A 19,175-nucleotide genomic window follows, 5' to 3' on the forward strand; every position below is an offset into this window, starting at 1 on the left:
GAGCCTGCAGCTGCTGACACATGATGCAGCTACCAAGGACAATGCCACCGGCAACAGGGGGACCTTGAGCACAACCCCTTGCACCCTGCCCCTGCAGATTGCATGCGAAGTTCTTTGTGGCTTTGCTGGCTGGGAAACACCTGTATTTTCCCATGGTAAAGCCTTGTAGCTGACACAGTAGTCAATCAGTAGCAGGTTTAGGTTTTGTCACAGAGTAGTTTCATGTGGGTGTGACAATAGCAAGGGTTTCCATCAAGGAAGCTGTGCTGCCACAACTTACCGTTTATTATTTAAATATCTTGATTATGACAGGCAAAATGGGAGTTCTGGGGGTTTAAAATACTTGTCTCCTCTGTGTTGTAAGAAAAAGTTTCCAGAACGATTTTCTCATCTGCATGGCTGCAGCTCTGAGCTGTTTGTTCTCCCTGGTTGTAGGAGACAGTCCTGTTTATATCCCTTCTTCCCAAGACAAAAGCTTTTGCTCTGGTTAGGTAGTCATGGTGCGCCACACAGAGCAGGTCCTTGTTCCTGGAGCTCATGGCTCTCTGTTGGGAAAGCTGCTTTGGACCTGGATTTAGGGGATGGGAGGAGGTGTGCAGGGGGAACAGGCTGGACCATTCCGTTGGACCACTTGAAACTGGACGCTTTACTGAACAATGTCAAAGGGAAGGGACATCTTTTTGTCTTCGTGATGTCACAGCCTGTAGACAGCATGATAAAAGCACAGAGGACAGCACATCTCAGTTGCCTCTCTGCACCTGGGGCTAATTTTTGCTACATCTCTTCTGAGAACACTTTGTGGGCTGCAAAGGGAGGTGCAGTCCTTGGAAGGAGGCACTCCTGCAGATTTGTCTGGAGTCACTGAAGATTTCCCCCGAGTGAAGTCAAAGGACCTTAAAGTTAAAGAAAACAGAGGAAAAGCTCCTAAAAAAAATAAGACTGTGCCCATGCTCCTAGGTCTCCTGTTACAGAAAAAAGCCTGAAAACGTGAGCTGAACATAGCTCCACAGTCAGAAACCAGAAAGCAGACATGATTTTTGAGACAATATGAGGGATGCCTTGGGCTGTGTTCACAATTAACAACAAATGATGGCTGGCAGCCCCAATTCATGTCTAAGGGGGGTTGCCCAGAGGGTTGGTGTAACACATGAAGCCATTAGTCTGTGAGTTGGGAAGTCTGAGGGCTGAGCTTCTCATCCTTAGTGCAGCTTTCAGGGACTCCTTTTGCTCCTGCAGCATCTTGCCCTCTGCCTGTTAGAGAGCAAGTTCTTTGGGCAGATGTTGCTTCTTGTTTTGTCTTTGCCCAGATCAGCGGGGTTGTGTCCTCAGGTTGCTACTGTGAGACTGTGACTGCCAGGAGTAGGGCAAAGATGAAAGAAAGCAGAGGAGGAAGGAAAGCAGTTCTGCCTTTTGATGGTCAATGTGCACAACTGATGAAGCCTTGCTCCCCTGCAAAGCCCACAGTCCTGCAGCTGCCTGAGGAGATCTCCCTCTCCTGGCTCTTTCCAGAGAAGGGGACCATTGTCAGACATTCTTGAATTTAGAGCTTCATCCTTGAAATGGCTGAAAGAACTAAATATGGCTGAGAGAGAAGCATACAAACGAAGTTTGCAAAAGAGAAAAGAGCACTAAAGCCACTGTCCTGCCATGTAGGACTCCTGAGATGGGTGAAAACCAGTGTGATGGGGCAGGGTGGCTCAATGGGGTAACAGAGGAGAGAACCATTATTGTCCCCTGTAAGGAGAAGGGCAAAGAAACCATGGATCAAAAGCTGATGGTGGTTGTGTGCACAAAGTTGGGTATCTGGACAGGAGCATGGTGGGGCTGCATGAACCCAGCAAGCAGTAGAGCATCCCATGTGTCACAGCAGGCAGGTTCAGATCCTGTGGGACACGGTAGAGCAGGTCTGCATGCCTGGGCAAGCAGGGAACACCAGGACTCAGCTCCTCGGGAGATGAAGAGCAGCGCCTACAAGTCTGGCCTGCAAGTGGCCATTATGGACAGAAATTGTGGAGAACAGAAACACACAAACATGAGCAAGACAGGCCAGATGGGGGAAATACAGAGGAGTTAATTTACAGGGAAGAAGAAAGGAAAAACACAGAGACATGCTGCATACCAGCCAACTCCTCAGCAACAGCACTGCAGCGTGTCATCACTATGACAAGTGAATGGGAAGTTGTGCTCTGCTTGATGCAAGTTATGGCTGCTTTATGCCTTTATAATTCTCTCTGGCCTCAGAACCTCCCTGATTGGGAGTCCTGTGTTTATGTTCTATGTCCCATCAGCAGTGTCGCTGCTCAGGGCCAGAACTTTCCTGCCACTCCTACAGAACTTGTTGCAGGCTTGGAGCCTCATTTCTGGAGATGATCATTCATCAGTGCTTTTTACAGTGAAATCAAGCAGATTTTTTTCATAATTTGGTGAAGTTTGAAGTAACTAGGTGCATTAATTACTCCCCAAAAGACTGTAACAGGTTTTGCCTTAGATCCAGTTGCCAGGAAAATGTTTAGGAACATATGCTGAAATCACCACATACCTGAAGTTTACCATAACTAACTAGCCACAGATGTGCTATTAAACCCCTGCTTATTTTTTCCTCTTGTCCATCCTATATGGCATGTTACAGCCATGATATATTAAACTTACTTAGAACAGCTGCTAGTCATAAAGAAAATAGCTATTACCTTTTTGCAAGAAAAAATTCACATTGCCCATCCTGACAGTAATCACCTGTTTATGCAGTTGGCATCTCTTTTTAGCTTGGAACAGAGAAACTTCAGATATTTTATTGCTACATCAAGGGAAACACTAAGCATTGCTATGGAGAAGGGAGGTTTTCATTTGCCAGTTCTCTGGTGCTTCTTTAGCTGTATTTTGACTCAGTATTCAGGGATTCTTTTCTCAAACTGCTTTATTTCTTCGTAGTCATCCCAAAAAAGCAGATGGGGTGGATGTGTAATGAATAGAGGGAAATAGTTCACGATGTCAGGTGGTGACCATTCTGCAAAGACGATTTAATTCACAGCAGTTGGTGTCTGTGCAAGGTGTTGGGCCAGCGGCTGCTGGGGAGCAGAAATACTGCACTGATGGAGAGTATTTTCCTTTAAGTGTAAGGACTCAGCTATCATTTCTGTCAGATATACCTTAAAGTCCCAAAGTTTGACACATGAAAGTGTGCTGGAGGGAGGAAAAAATGGGGGGAAAAGCTAAAAAGAAAAGACTAGTGAACACAGAGAAAGTGTACACCCATATTATGTGAGTTCTTGAACGCTGTGAAGATTGATGAAAAGGCTGAGGGGTGTGGCACACAAATTACCCTGCAGAATTTAGCTGGTTTACATTTGGGAAAATTAGGTAGTGCTTCCAAAACTTTTGAAGTGCTAAATATTGTTAAAACAATCCTTACAGCTCTTTTATTCAAGGACTTGGCTCAGGGTACTCAGAAAATAACTAATGAGTTTCTCATCATAACACCCAAGAGAGATGGGAAGTTATCACAGTAATTACCCCTGTCACCCAGCTGAGGAACAGAACAGTTAAGCCTTGTTTTTCAGGGGTGTTTCTTGACCAAAATATTTGTACAGTCATTCAGCTGAAAAGCTCTTGAGAAGGATTAGAAGCTCTAGCTGGCCTCTCAGCAAGGTGTCGAGGGGAGGAAGAACCATCCCCCAAAGGTAGGGCAAGATGAAAGAAGAAAAGTTACGCAGTAGCAAAGCATGTTGGTGTTGGATCTATCCTACTTTTCTTAGTTTATTTGAATGGTTACTACTCCAGAGAAGACTAATTCCTGCATTTGCTTAGTAAAGTACTACAGATTTGATGCATTATGTACTGGGGTACAAAGTGGTATAATACAGATGTTATGGCAGCTCCATCCATCTCCATGAGGGTACACATGGACGCTCAGCTGTGACTGCCACATTGGCATTCCTGCAAGAGATGTGAGCTCCACTTGATAAGGAGGGGGGTCTCACAGACACTGGGAAGTGAGAGGTGTGCAGCTTAGAAAAGGTCTTTTTCCAAGCACTGGTTTTAGCTTGATTTCTGTAATAAGAAGAAATTAGTAGGAGCTGTGGATCCCACTAACATCATTGTGTGGACTATTGCATGAGGAAAACAGACTTCAAATAAGCTGAAAGATGAGCAGCTTCAGTCAGATCTCATGAGTTAGCACAATGTGTTGATGATGTCTGTGGAAATGCCCACTTCACCTTTACTTGTGAGTGCTCAGCAGCCCCTGGGCCATGTTTGATGTCCAGTGTAGGTGTAGTCAAGCAGTGGGTTCCACCCTGTCCTCCCATCAAATGTCTGGCTACAGCTCAGCACCACCCCGCTGTGACTCCAGATTTACTTTGTCAAAGTCAGATACTGATCTGTTGGAGTCACAGTGAAGACTGAAAACAAACTGGGGCTACCCACAGGTATTAGCTAAAAATTCTTTGCCCTTTTCATTAAATGAATTTCAAATTTACTTGGGGGGAAAAAAAGAGAATCAACTTCATCTTCAAAACAGCTGCAGTCATATTCTTACAGATATACTTACAGATAATTTAACTTGCAAATGCCTAATGGGTGCTGAGCAGGTCTTTATTTGGGAGAATAGACTGAAATAGTGGAGAATCTGGGGGAGGAGAAACGCAAAGGCCAGAGTGATAAAGGTATGTGAAGTAATGTAGAAACCAGAGACATCTTTTGGGAATGTCTCCTCCCTTTACTGAGCATATATGTATAAACAATAGCCTGGAAGATGGAAAATACAGTACAGATAAAAGGATTCTTACTTATTTACACTGACATGTCTAGGCTGTGAAATCACTGCTACTAAGAGACAACTGAAGCCCTGGGAAAAAAAAGGAAAATATATGCTGATGGCAGAAAAACCTATAGCTACAGCAGTAAATATCAAGAAATAGAGTCTGGAAAGGTTATACTCTTCAAAACTTTGGTCAGACTGTAATTATTGGGAAGATAAAGGAAAGCTGCCCTGGAGCAGGTTACCCCCTTTTCCTATGGTCACAGCCATATAGAGAGGCTCAAAGGTGCTGGGCACCTGTGTGCAGCTGGCAAGGGCACACAGCAGGAGGGGCAGCCAGATCAGTGGCCATGGGCTGTGGGCCTGCCATTGCCATGATAGTCCTGGAGATAAACGCCTTTGAGTGACTGTCCTTCCCCCAGCACTTGCCATACTTTGGTATCACTCACGCTAGAGCCTCTGCAGCCAGCCCTTCCCTGAGGAGTGCAGGTTCCCCTGGGGAGAGGAGAGCATCCTTGAAATTGTGTGTTTCAATACACAATAAAAAGGCTCTTTTTATAAATGCTTTGTGTTGTAGTTTCTATTACGTCCATAAGGACTGAATTAATAGTTATTTAACTCATCAATTTAAGCTTTTAGCTGTGGTAACATAAGTTTTCAAATCTTAAGTTTCAAAAGATAGGGCTGCCCTTTCTGAAATAGTGTCTCCCTCCAGTGGATCTACATGAGCTAGTTTTATGAGATCAAGGGGAGAAAGCTATCTACAGTAGATTGTTTGGGTTTTTTTAATAAGAGAATTTGAGCGCAGTAGCAAGGGCAAAGAGTGAAGAAAGGCTTATTTGTAATGGGAGCACTCAAAAAGTTCAACAAGAGTTTGCAAGACCCCTTCATGTCAGTGCATTCCCACAGAGAGCCTCACCCAAAAAGCTGAAATTACAGACCTTCTCGGTTAAAGAAAAAAAATAGGAGAATGACTTGTAATTTTTGAACCAGAGAGGCTATGTTTATCTTCCAAAAAACAGCCCCTTGAAGATGTGACTGTCATGCAGGTTTAGAGAGCAGGCAGAAAGCCCACAGACGGACAGGCCTTGGCCGCTCAACACCCAGCACCAGGCATCTGTCTCCTCAGGCGAGGGGATGCTCCTGTTATCTATCTGATGTATAACAGAGTGTAGCAGCTTTCCCTATCCAAACACATCTTGACACTGGAGATTGCACAGATCCCAGGGCTCGGGAGGGAGGCCAGGGCCGTGCACCCGCCCCGGAGCAGCTCACCGCCGTGGGAGTGGCAGAGACGGCGTGGGGAATCGTTATCAGAGAGCAGTGACCTGTCACGGCCGTCTCGGATGGGCCGCAGGGTCAAAGGCTTATGACTCAAATCCATTCTTCATAGAAAAATCCTTTCCAAATGCCTGACTACACTACGAAATCACACAGGGAGTGTGCTGTTATCTGTGGGGGTGGTACAGACCCACCTCTGCTTCATGCAGAAAACCAAAAAAAGAAAAATACAGCTGTGCAGAGCATCCCTGTGCACAGAGTCAGCTTTCCGAGCTGCTTTCCTTCCTTTCTACCTGCTTGTAGACAGGTTTAGTGGAGTGAGTGGGGATATGTTTCAGCCCCACAGTAATAAACTTGGCTTGTGCATGTATATTTTAGTCTTGAATTTAACTCTTATTTGCTCTCTTACTCTTTTACAGGCACTTCTGCAGATATTGATGTCATCCCCACTTCTTATTTACTCTCCACTGGAATTGCTTTTTGAAGAGATAGGAGAGGAGATATTTTTTGGAAAAGTACTGATACCAAGAAGTTATCTGAGCAGCATTACGGAAACACAGTTTTGCTTGACAACTTTTAAGTTACAGCAACTGTGCAAAGGATTGCAGCACCGACACCAGAATGTCAGCCTGCACCATGAAGGTTTACAGGTCTGTAGGGACTGCATTAGGATCTGAAAGTCATTGAAATCCATTAGTTATATTGTAGACGTTTATACTGATATTACAAAGAAATCTTGCTTGGAAGGCAGAGAAATTCAAGCTCTCCTACCAGAAGACTTTCCTTATCAAGCTGAATTTTTCTACTTCCTTCCTTCCTTCCTTCCAGGACCAGAGAGAAAATGGAACCAAGCACCAAAATAATAGACGATTTTTTTAGGCAGAGCCTCATTCAGATTAATCGAAAGGCATCCATGTGCATTTTACTAGGTGGGTTTGTTCTGAGGTCACCTGCACAATTTATGCAGCCCCCAATTCACTAAAGGACTTCCAGACTCATCAGTGGAAATTACACCTCTACCTCACCATATTTTCTCTACTTCAGATGAGAAACAGACACCATTGAAGCCTTATTTATCACATCCTTTCCTTCCCTGGATCAAGCTTCACCCCTGACATTTGGGCATATTGCAGCACTGTGATACAGAAGCATCATGCAGGCATCCCTTAGAGGAGATAGGCTGTTTAAAGACCAGGATGCTGTGGGACATTTACACCACACACACTCTTTAATTGCATCACCACTGTGCCCAAACCCAGTCACCCCCTCAGGCAAGTCCCTCTTCTGGGGGTCCCACATTCCCCTGTCTAGATGTGAGACCTCATAAGATCTGCCTTCGCCTGACAAAGACCTGAACCTAGAAGGAGATCCTTTGTTCAAGGTGTTTTAGAGTGCTCTGGGAGAAAAGCAGCCAGCCAGCCTCCGAATGAATGGCTGTTTGAAGGGAGATTAAACCCTCCCTCTATGTGCAACTTGCAGCCAGGCAGCCTACATCAGAGAAGTCAAGCTACATCCACTCCAAGGGGAAAGTTAAAATAAAACTGAATCTTCTTACTTCATCTCTGTCTTTTGTTGTGCCCTGCAGGCAGCGTTCACCTGAATGTGTATCCTCCAAAGTTAGAGTATGCTTGCCTAAAGTGAAAAAGGGCACACACAGCCCTATCCTTTTATTCCCATCATTTCTAGGAGAGCATCTGTTGTCCTTCTATTTAACATGAACTTATGGGTCATGGGCAGCACCACTAACCATGTAGGTACTTGACATATTTCAGAAGGGAACCTGAAGAGCGAGTTGCAAAAGTTGTCAGATCCTTACAAGTGGCTGCTCCATATTTGAAAATAGAGGCAAACAATCCCTACAGAAATAACAATACTGCTTTAAGATGCTGTCCTCCTCTACCCACCAGGATTCACCTTCCCCTCTAACAGAGTCAGATGTATGGACAGTGGGACCTGCATGCCCATTTCAACACCAAGTCAGTGGTTCTAGCCCAGATACATTTCCGGCCTGCAGTGGGCTGGTGGATTTGCTGGAAGTTTTGCAAGGAAGATCTGCTGAGGGGTGTTTCGTTGTACAAGTGAAGGAAACAGCTTGGGGCAATGGCACCATAACCCAGTACAGCTGTTTCTGCAGTGATCATTTGTTCACATTCTAGGATGCATTAAAATAGCGGCTTGGAGCATTTCTGTTGCTGCTTATCCTCTGACTGGGCTGTTGTTAATGCAACACTCACTCAGTGAAGTGTTTTGGATGAAATCCAAAAAAGCACTTAGGTGCCTAAATCCAAGACAGTGATCCACAGCTGCCTAAGGACTTAGGTTCGCCTTTTTGTACGCCCCTTCCCTGAACCTCTTTAAAAACCTGGACTTCTGCAGTAGGTTGACTCTAGGTTCTGTTGTCTTGACTGGGCTTGGCCACCAGAGCCTGCCTGATGTGCCTGTGCTGTCCAGCCCTGCAGATGAGGTGGCTGTGTTTGGGATACTCAGATGCTCTCTGGATGTGCCTGAACTCTGAATTCAGCAACCACAGCTGCTCTTGGTCAAACTGTGGCCAGTGCTGGTCTTTTCACCTGATATAGCCACCGTGGGGTTCTTTGCAGCCAGAGGGTCATGAAGAGAACAGCACAAATGTGATTTTACGCTGATGAGGGAGGAGGCAGCCACTAGCCTGGTTTGAGAACGTTTCTCCCATGTGACACTCTCCTCTCCCACTCTCTAACAGGGCTCCACAGTAGAGGTGATGAAGATACCCTTCACAGAAAACAGATGATCTCTCCTCCACCGCTCTTGATACTGGTGGCCTGATAGGCAATAGTGGAGTCAGGCCTGGCATCTGCTGCTTGTGTGGAAACTGGATGGGTCATGGGATGCTAGGCTCAAATCCACTCATACTGCCACCCATCAATATAAATCTACACAAAAATAACTTAAAGGCATTCCTAACAAGCTATAAAATTCCTCCAATAACCAGCTCCTCCATTACATTGCAGAGTATATCTGTCCATGTGCCTCTTTTCTCCAGATGGAGCTCAAAATAGTTACAGAAACCTGGTTATCAAATGGCAGTGACTTACAGGGAGTGAGGAAGACCATAGTTGCTCTTCTACTACAGCTTATTCACCTTGCTTCTGAAAAAGCCACTTACTTCCAAGAAAGCTCTGAGTAGATGACAAACTGAGGTACACAGTTCCCAGTGCTGGGAACTGGTTATTTTGGATGTCAGCATCCCTTGACAACTGACAGACATCTCTGACAGACATTTCTCGACCACATTCACATGTCTTGCCATGAGACCATTAAGCTTTGCCAGGTTTCTCCTCTTGTCTGATAAAGCAGTTAGGGCTCTGTGTGACCGACACTTGCACTTTTCAAATACATATCTCAGGTAGGGCTCTACATGCACAAGCTGTTTTCCTCATTAAGCCCTTCAGTTACTGCTCTTTACTTAAATCCAAGCGGGGCTGTAAAAGGCTTAATCGATGTAACACATTCACTCCTGATGATGTCAGGGAGCTGCTATACCTATCTAACAGACGAGTTAGATAGCTAACTAGCCAGTAAATTTGGGACGACAAGCAAGGTTTATCGTGTTAAACCAGATGCCATCAGCACCCTTCAGTTCTGCAAAAAAGCGCTAGTTCTTCAAAAAGATATTACTGAGATGTGTAAGGAAAACATGAGATCTGAGCCACTTCCTGCTCTGGCCTTCTGCAGTTGGCACCTCTTCCCACAATCAGGAGAAGAGCCCGATGTGGAAGCGTGTTTCTGAAATTATTTCAGGATGAGATTTGGTGTCTTCTCTGCCTACATGTGTCCTCAGCAGGAAAACTGCAGAGCAGCAGAAGAGGGAAGATGAGAGCTACTGTGGGACAGAGAACAAATCTCCTGTAGATCTGTCCATGCATGTGTGTCTGGCTGAGCCCCATCCTTCAGCCATGCTGTGATCCATGTTTCAAAGGGACCATGATTACTTCTCAAATTACTGCTTCTGGCAGAACAGCAGAGCTGGCAAGTGAGCTTTCAGGAATGTCTTTATCCTTCACGATCCATATGAAATAGGTCCAAGTAGTAATATTTTTGGAGAGCCAGATAAACAGATTTTGCAAAGGTTGGGAGCAGTAAAACACACTATTAATAAAACAGTCACAGTGCTCTTGGTTTTGGTCTTGTTGTGATAATTATAAGCAGAAGTTTTCTTTTGTCTGGTCAAAGTTTCTGCTGCTTCAAATTTAGAGCTGTCAGAGACAGCTGAGCAAGAGGGCTTCATTCAACAGACAGCAGTATTTGATTCAGCGAGTGCCATCATTCTGCTTTGGTAAGGTCAGTGGAAGAATAAAGAGAAGCTTGTCTGAGGACCCATTCTCCTATCCACTGTTAACACTACTGTAGCTCAGAGTAGCCTACCAATGGTGTCTTGGCTTAGAAAAAAAAAGGACTTTTTTTTAATATATATAAGCATATCCATCACTGTATACAATAGTAAAACTAGAACTACTTTAATTGTCATGTTTATTTTATTACTGCTGACTTATTTTAACATGGTACCTTCAATAGGGAGAAAAAAAGGACATACTCTCTAAATACTGGGCATTAGATACAAAGAAGAAGCTACTCATAATTGTGTTTTTTTATGCTCAGCCAAACATGAAAAAAAAGTGCCTTCTGGTGGCATGAACCTGCCTAGGAGCAGGGATTTTGTTTTGATAGTCAATAATTTTCTCTTCACATTTTCAACTGGTAAGTCTCAACAGCTACCATTAAGAATCAAAGTCTTGATGCTCCAGAGGCCAAAGCACCCACCATTTCGCCTAATTTGTAATTTAACAGGTTTATCATTTACACTGTGATGTCTCTTTTAAAGGAAATCGCAGTGGAATTAACCAATACTAAATTTCAGGTGCAGGATGAAAATGTGCAGTGGAGCATACTTATGCTACAGACAGACTTGTGTGCCTGGATACACTGCAGTGGATATTGCTGAAAAGGACAGCTTTTCTGCAAAGTTCTGTTATATCCCCTCAGCAGGAAACAATTATCTGTAATACCAATTTCCCGCAGAATTTTGCAAATCCTTCCCTACAGGGATTTCACCTTTCTTTGTTTTCCCTGCACAGCACAGAAAGTCTGACTGCAGTGATACAAAATCAGATCTGACTCATTTTTATTTTCAGCCTCTGGCAGCTGAAGGGAATAATCTCATTTTTGACTAGAAGGAGATGAGCAAACAGGGTAAGGGCTGGTGATCTGAATCCCAAGAGGACCTCCAGCAGTGCCTTCCCACTGCGTCCATTTTGTGATGAGGTGCCCAAAAGGAGGGGTGGAGGATGCAGCAGGGTGGTTCCTGCTCTAGGGACACTCATGCCTTGGAAGGAGAAGGGGTCCGAATTCAGGCATGCCGGGGCCCCAAAACATCTGTGGGAAGGGGCACTGTCATAACCAGTGCCCACCTGGAGACGCCCCTTGCAACACCTGCTGTCACCCCATATGTCCTCTGAAGACGATGAAATCCCCATGGCAGAGCCCCTGGCTGCCTTGAGCCACCTCTCTTTCTCTTTCAGCTGCAGCATTGTGAGGAGGATTACAGCCATGGTAACCAGGAGTCACATTTTCAGCAGTTTTCTGCATTTTTTGTCTCTGTCCCTGTCCCCTCTTCTAAAGCAAGATATCTCCCTGCAGAGCTTCCTGACGGTGTGGGCACAGCCCTGCCTGTGCAAGCAGTGCTAGAACCAACCCATGGCACATGGCAGGGGGTCTGCCTTTTTATCCCACCCTGGAAAGAAACTCTGAGCTCAGCATGGGGGTGCTTAGACTCCATACTGGGCAGGACATGCCCAGGAAAAGAGGATGTGTGGGGTTCACTGGTGGACATACAGAGCAGGGATGCCCTCCTCAAGCTGTTCAGCATATTCAGAGCTACTGTATAAGAAGGGTTCCTTGCATAATCCACTTTGTTCCAACTCTACAGACATTTTTAAAGGGCCTTGGCTATGTAGTTAGGGAGGCAGGTATGCTAAGCCTGGGATGGCCCATTTTCCTGTCCCCAGAGTTGGAAGCCCAGCAGCATTGGGGCCTGGCCCACTGACTGACAGGGACAAGCAAGAAGTTGGATTATTTAGCTGCATTTCCCACCAAGAAGAGGCTTGTGAGGTTGTGCTGTCAGTCCATCTGCACAAGGCAGTGTGTGGCTCTGCTATAGCTGGAGGTGTTCCCAGGCCATAAAGTCCCTGTGGGTTTGGGACACGCGATGAGCTGGCTCTGTCCCAGCACCAGCTGCCCTTTGCCCAGGCAAGCGCTGGCTCCTGGCAGGGCAGGGGGTGCCCAAGGCAGTGGCTGAGGCAGCACCAAGGGCCAGACCCTGCAAGAAGCCAATCTGACAGGCTCCCACGCGCCACTCCATCACTGTTTGTCCCTCTTCATCCCCAGCTGTTTATTAACTCCAGCTCAGCTGACCTGACATTCAGGTAAGCCAAATCTGATTTTCTAGCTGAGGGAGCCCTCAGATCTTTACTGTTTCCAAACAGATTTCATCAAGGAAAGCAGCATGCCCAGCTGCCAGCTAGAGGAAACTCAGACCTTTGCAAAGCTCTGGCTGAGAAACAAGGAGGAGAAAGAGCACAGGAGCAGCACTGGACACAGCACATGGCTGAGGGTCTGACCTGGGATGTCCCATCAGGGCCTGTGGGTGGCCCAGGGTGCAGCTCCTCCTCTCCACGGCAGGCACTGGGGGCTGTTCACCCCTCTCCAAAATGCAGAGTGCATCAGAGTGGTGTTGGTGTTGAGGTCCTGAGGCCACTCTGGTGAACTGGTTCAGTAAGGCAGGAAGGGCAGGAGTGGCCCAGTCTTTGGAGGTACAAGAGAGATGGACAAACAAGGTGAAGAAACTCCTAAAATATAAAGAACACCCTCTGATATTTTTTTAATTTTTATGTACCTGGTACTAAAGATGGACAAATGAAATTCAAGTTTCTTAAGGTACTTTTTTAAAAAAAACTGTAGACCTAATTTACAGCTGTCTTTTTAAAATACACTGCAAAACACTTGTTCAAAAGCAACATTTGTGTGCAAGAGGTGACTTTAAAAACAACAGTGACAAAATTCTAGTTCTGGGAAGAACATTTTTAATCACAAAATCTGAGTAGCTCTGCTCTCCACTGTAGATGCTTTCAGACCTGCCCAAAGCATGTGCATGTGCATATGGAGCTGTGATTTGCCATTCTTTAGGATGTCTTTGTTGTTGGCCTTGAAGCTGCAGGAGATTTGCCTTGTTTCCACAGCAAAAGTGAGTACAGAGTGGGCTGCCATTGTCCAAGAAGTGTGAGTTCTACTGTGGAGACACACAAACCCACAGCACAGAAATTTAAAGCTAAATTAAATGGAGCAAATTCTGCAGGGCTGTTAATGTAATCTGATATTCAGCCCTGATCGTCCGTTTGTATTCATGGTCTTTTTACTTGCTAGACCTCTCTAGCAATCTTTAATTAAAAAAAATTCCTTTCCCTCTTGAGATCTCAGATGAACGGGGTAAAAATGTCATTTGTGTGATAAACAAGGTTCTCCTTCAAGCAAAGGGTAGGATCTGGATAAATTAGCTACAACTTGGCAAGAGTGGAAATATCCATCAAAAGTTTGTCCTCTTAATTCCAGAGTCCAGGTGACCACAGTGTTAATTTTGTAGAAGCCGGGAGAGCAATGGCCAAGTGAAGATGCCCCACCTTGCTCTTCTTGTTCTCACTCTGCTGAAGTCTGTAAAAGGGGTTGGTGGCACCAGATCTCAGCATCTTTGTAATGGATTTCTATTTTTCAGTCTCAGGGCTTAGTTGTTTTTGGAATTTGAACATTTTTCATTCAGTTGTAGCATAGTTGTGATGTCCCATGGCGTGCTGCAACATTTACAAAAATCAACAACAGTCCAAGTCCTTTGCTGGCTCAGAGCACTCTTGGTTATTTCCGAGTGCCATGGCAGAAGCAGGGGCCACAGCCTTCCCCTGCAACACATCCTTGAGGAGGATGTAATTACTGAATTGGGTTTTCTGCTGGGCGTGCTCTGACTGACAGCCAGAGCCAACCCAACCTATGACAACTTCATAACAGTGGAAGCTTATCTGCCAGCAGTGCCAATAAAAATAAATCACCTACTTGCCTTATGCTCTGTGTAGATGAAAACAGAATCATCAATGGTCTTGTGTACTTCTACACTAACTCAACGCCCACAGCATTCCTTTTTTAAAATCAAATTGCAGGGTTTTGAGAAAGTTACTATGTATTGGAGTACGGAGAGCCGAGGTTCAGTGTGTATGAATTATGAGGTTACAATACATTCATTGTTTGTTTAAATACTGTTTTTTTCAAATTAGGTTTGCATGTATGAGTGTAATGTTCTCATTGACTACAGCAATGCACAATAGACCACCCACAGTTTGGGAGGGTGCCACGAGTTTGTCCCTCTGTGGGCAGACACCGCTTAGTTTTTCATCCCCATTCTGTCAAAGTATCTTCAGCCTGGCCTTACTTGTTCCTTCTAGATGAGCTGGAAACATATGTGGATCACATAATTTTCTGTAGTGACCTCATATACAGTTAAAAGATGATTTTATATTGAAAGCCTGTAGAGTTGAGACCTGTACCACTGATCCAAAATCCAGCATTTCCCACTCATTCAGTGTGGGAGTAAATCAAAATTTATTCCTCTGAAGTCAGAGATTTACATAACTTTAAAGCAGGGATGAGTGTACATACCTCATCTGTGAAGGGGGAGCCACATAGCAGGTTAATTTTTTTATGATATACTGCGGTTTCAGCTGCTTTGGTACAATTTTGTCATCATCCCTATAACCAGTCCTCCTACATTCATAAAGAAGTATGTGAGCAGGCAGCCAAATACAATGCAGCGTATGGAGGAATAGCTTCCTCTCATGTTGCATTGAGATAAAATTACATAACTCAAAGCCACCAAGGGCACAACCCCTGGCTGTATTTCCATCTGGAACATATGTCCTTGCCCCTTCCCCCAGCACTTGTAGGGGAGATGCTTGGATAGGTTGTTATTTATGTCAGCACAAACTGGTGGTACCAGGCACATCTCTGTGGTGGTGGAGGAAAGTATTAGCTCCAGCATCATTGTGGAGAATATGTATGTGATGAGATAATAGACATCTGGCAGTGAGTGGCTACTGGAGCTCTGTAAATCCCTTGGCTTGTAGTTTTGTGCAGAAAAGCTGCCTCCAGCACAGTATATGGCTGTATAGGCCTATTATAAAGATTTAATTAAATCTTAAATTAAATTAAAATCTTAAATTAAATATTGTGTTGGTCCTTACAAAGCACTGAGCTGTGTAATACTGCTTTTGGATCCCCAGCTTAGCTCTTGTGCCCAGATGCCCCCAAGGACAATGTTGACTGAAGAGGGAGACAGGGAACCCCCAGCTGTCTCAGGACTTGCTTGTAAATCACTAGGGTTTGCTTTGCTGCTTCACATCCCAGGATTTTAGCTGGGCCAAGCAGCTCAGCATCTGCCCTTGGGCTGTGTGTATCCCACCTGAGACCCTGCACATGATGTGTGCTGCCTGCACGAGTCTTCCCCCAGGAGAGGCCACAGCCACAGCCCAGACACCCCCACCGTAGCCCCGTCACACATCGCTGCCAGCACCTCTCTGTCCAGGACGTGCACCACGTTTTGGGCCTGTACAGATGTGAATGCCACATTTCTCACTTCTGGGACAGGAGAGATGAGTGTTCAGGTCCCTGCTCCAGGTGCAGGCTGTGCACTGTGTCCAACTGCTGTTTAGGATAAGCACCCTAAACCCCTGTGTTATTAACTCAAGGTTAACACATAGTTATTCTTACTCCAAAACATGAGATTACAAACACCATTAATATTCACCACCATTGAGAACCCTGAGAGAGGCAAACCCGCTGTGGAACATACAGCACATTCAATTCTGCGATGGGTCATTGCCAGCACAAAATCCCTTGGGATGGGTGCCGGACAAAATTCAACTCTGTCTTGCACTGCCCTACAGCTAAACTGACTTCAGTTTGCATCCCCATGGCTTTATGTAGTAAATTGGTTGGATATTTGACCTCCAAAAGAATTTGAATGAAGTGTCTGATTCCAGTGCATGATATTCTGCAAATATCTATTTGAGTAGCCAGGTCTGAGTAAAAGAAAAGAAATCAAACAGAGGGATATGGAAAAAATCTTTTTATGCCTATAAAAGGATCACTTCAAAACCACAGGATTTTGTATAGGAACCTTTTTCCTTAAATAGTAGAAACAGTCACTGGGTGCATTCCGTCAGTGTAAAAAATGGGGGTTAGATGAGAGCTGCTGTGTGCAGCAGCAGTTTCCTCTCCTTCCATCTCTTCCTTTCCTCCCCCCACCACACATGTACCTTGTCTTAGCCCCTGAAACTGTGTTTGTAAAAATCATGAGGACAGTATAATTACTATATATATATATATATATTTATACACATAGATATAATCAAACCCATACACATATATAAATATGTACACGCTGTGTAGTTAAAGAGGAACTGCATGGTGGGATTTTTCTGCATTCTTCAGGAAACACCTCTCCCACAAAGATGAACAAACTTGGCTATGAATTTTGCTGGGTATCTAAAACACCAGGTCAGGCTCCTCCTGCAGGCTCACACCTGCAGCCTTCTCCTGCCACCACCAGCCAGAGCAAGGACAATAAAACCCAGAGCTCTTTGGCAATGGGCCAAATCCAGCCCAGCAAAACCCCGCTGACATCACGGGGATTAGAAGGGTGGCTAATCAGGACAGCAGGATTTGTGTCATTTTTTCACTTAGGATGCAATGCTGAGTCCCCCAGTGGTCAGTGGGGGTGGTCTGGGGCTGTGAAGGCACCTCGTCTCCCCGGGGGTGACAGCTGTGGGGGTGGCACTGGGTTTTGGGGTATCCTGTGTGTGATGCTGTGGGAAGGAGCAGGAATGTGGGAATGGCTCTTGGAACCACTTGCCACTCGGAACAAGGGTCTTTTCCCCACCCTTTCCAGCTTGGGAGTCCCAGGCCAGCAGACGACAGTAGGGGAGAGAAGATTTCTGTGACTCTGGGGTTCATTGGCCCCTTTGAGCAGGTTTGTCTCAGGGTGGGTTGGGGAAAGGAGTCAAAATATTTCCATCTCCAAACTGGAGACAGACTCAGTCAAGACTGAAACCTTTTTGGAGGGATTTTTGAAAAACCAGGGTGGTGTCTTCAGTACTTTATAAGAAGAGTCTTGTGTTCAAATTAATGTGATGAAAATTTCATGCAAAGCGTCCCCAGGGGCTCAGGTTGGCTCCAGTCCATCCTTCCATCCCATGCCTAGGTGAATCCTTACAGATGTCTGGATAATCTGTTCTGAAAAACCTTTAATAACAGAACCTCCACAGTCTCCTGAGACAAAGTATTTCAGTATTTTACTACACTCACTATTAGGAACATTCCTTAAATCTGTATTAAATCTCTCTTAACTCTGTCCCAGCCAGAGCCAGGACACACCCTCACTGAAATTTTAGCATGTGGCTGATGTCTACAGCAGGGACAGAGAGAAGTTTATTCATTTTCTTTTTGCTCAACCCCTTATGTGCTTGAAAGCAATTTTTTTTGTCTCTTTAGATTTCTGTTCTTCAATCAAACCCAGTTTCTTTAGCCTACCTTCCTGCACATACCTGTATACACCTTTCTTGAGGAATACCACCTCCTTCCATAAGAGAAATCTTTAGGTGAAATCTCACACTATCAAGGGGAGCTGAACTGAGGGAAGGGGGGTGTCTTACATGCTGTATTTCTGTCTGTGTAGTTTACGGTGATGTTTGGGGTTTTGTTTGCTACAGTATGACATTATAGGTCATTATAGGCAGCCCATGACCCATCACAACCTGCAGGTCCTTGGGGCTGACCAGCAGCCCACATAGTCAGTGCCAGCCTGGCTCAGGGACACTGGGGAAAGCTGTGCAGTCATCCCTCCCAAACTGCATCTTTGGGGCTTTTAATCCCTATTTCCAATTTGTCATTCCTGCAACCTACAGTCAGCACAACACCTGCCATAGCTGGAACGAGCACATTGCTAATTTTCACATTGCCTAAGCTGTCACTGAAAATGTTGGTTAGTTCTGTTGTTTGTTCTGGGATGAAGGGAGCCCCCCACAGTCTCATTCTAGGCACTCCCTTTGTCAGCAGGGAAGTACTGACACCTTTCACACACAACTTTTTTGTAGCTTCACCCTTCCCACAACAGTTTCACTCAAAATTCTCATTTCTGCTCATTTCTGCTGCTTGCCTGTGAAAGGGCTGCTGCTGTCGTGGTTGCTAGAAACCAGGAGGGAAGTGTGCTGTGGTGAGAGTGCACACACTTACTCCTGCTCCGTGTACTGATCTAGAAAACACCTCCTGAACATTTTTTAATGTGACCTGGCAGCAGACCAGGGTAAATGGCATGTTCTTTTTCCAGTGCTTTGGCCCAAAGTGTGTTTCAGAGGCTTAAAAGAATAGTCAGTCAATTAAATGTGATAAACGAGGCTATTTGTCACCAGCATTTTCACTTTTCTTTAAAGTATAAAACGAGATAATGAGCAGGGCTTGAAGAAATCCTTTGTGGTGTTGGAAGCCAAGGTCACATGATATACAGAACGGATTTTCTGCCTCTCCCATCATGAGAATGTGATCTGACAATACTCCTTCTCATGACACAGAAATCACAGACAACGTTAAGAGAGAGGGGGAAAAATCACTAATGGTTGAAAAAACAGTGACATGTTGCAATGAAGATAGGGAAAGAAATGCACTTAGTTAAGGGCAAATCCACCCCCACTGCAAACTTCCTGGTGTAGGTGCTGGTCAATAGGAACACTCGCACAGAGACAGCTGCATAGCACCTTCATCTTACAACAAAGTTTGAGCAGCAGGGTATGTACCAACACATCACCTGCTCAGAAGCAGCAGAGCACCTATCCAGGGCTGGCAGAGTTTGGTGGAAAAGATGGATCACCCATTGCCGCAGTACAGAGGAAGGGACACAGCTGTGATGGGCTATGGGAGCTGTGGGGTCCTGCACAGTGGGAGTCTCAGGGCTTTGGGACTCCAGGTGGTGGGAGAATATTCCTCCTGTAATGTCCACAGATTCATCCAG

At 45.2% G+C, this 19,175-nt stretch overlaps 1 protein-coding gene across 3 annotated transcripts in view; it reads right to left on the reverse strand.

Moving 5' to 3' along the window:
- The window catches only part of JCAD (junctional cadherin 5 associated), a 60,964-nt gene that overhangs the window by 30,226 nt on the left and 11,563 nt on the right, over nt 1-19,175 (reverse strand). The gene's annotated exons all lie outside the window — the stretch shown is intronic.

The sequence above is a fragment of the Corvus hawaiiensis genome, chromosome 1 (genome assembly GCF_020740725.1).
Source record: "Corvus hawaiiensis isolate bCorHaw1 chromosome 1, bCorHaw1.pri.cur, whole genome shotgun sequence".
In the NCBI taxonomy this organism is placed as follows: Eukaryota; Metazoa; Chordata; class Aves; order Passeriformes; family Corvidae; genus Corvus; species Corvus hawaiiensis.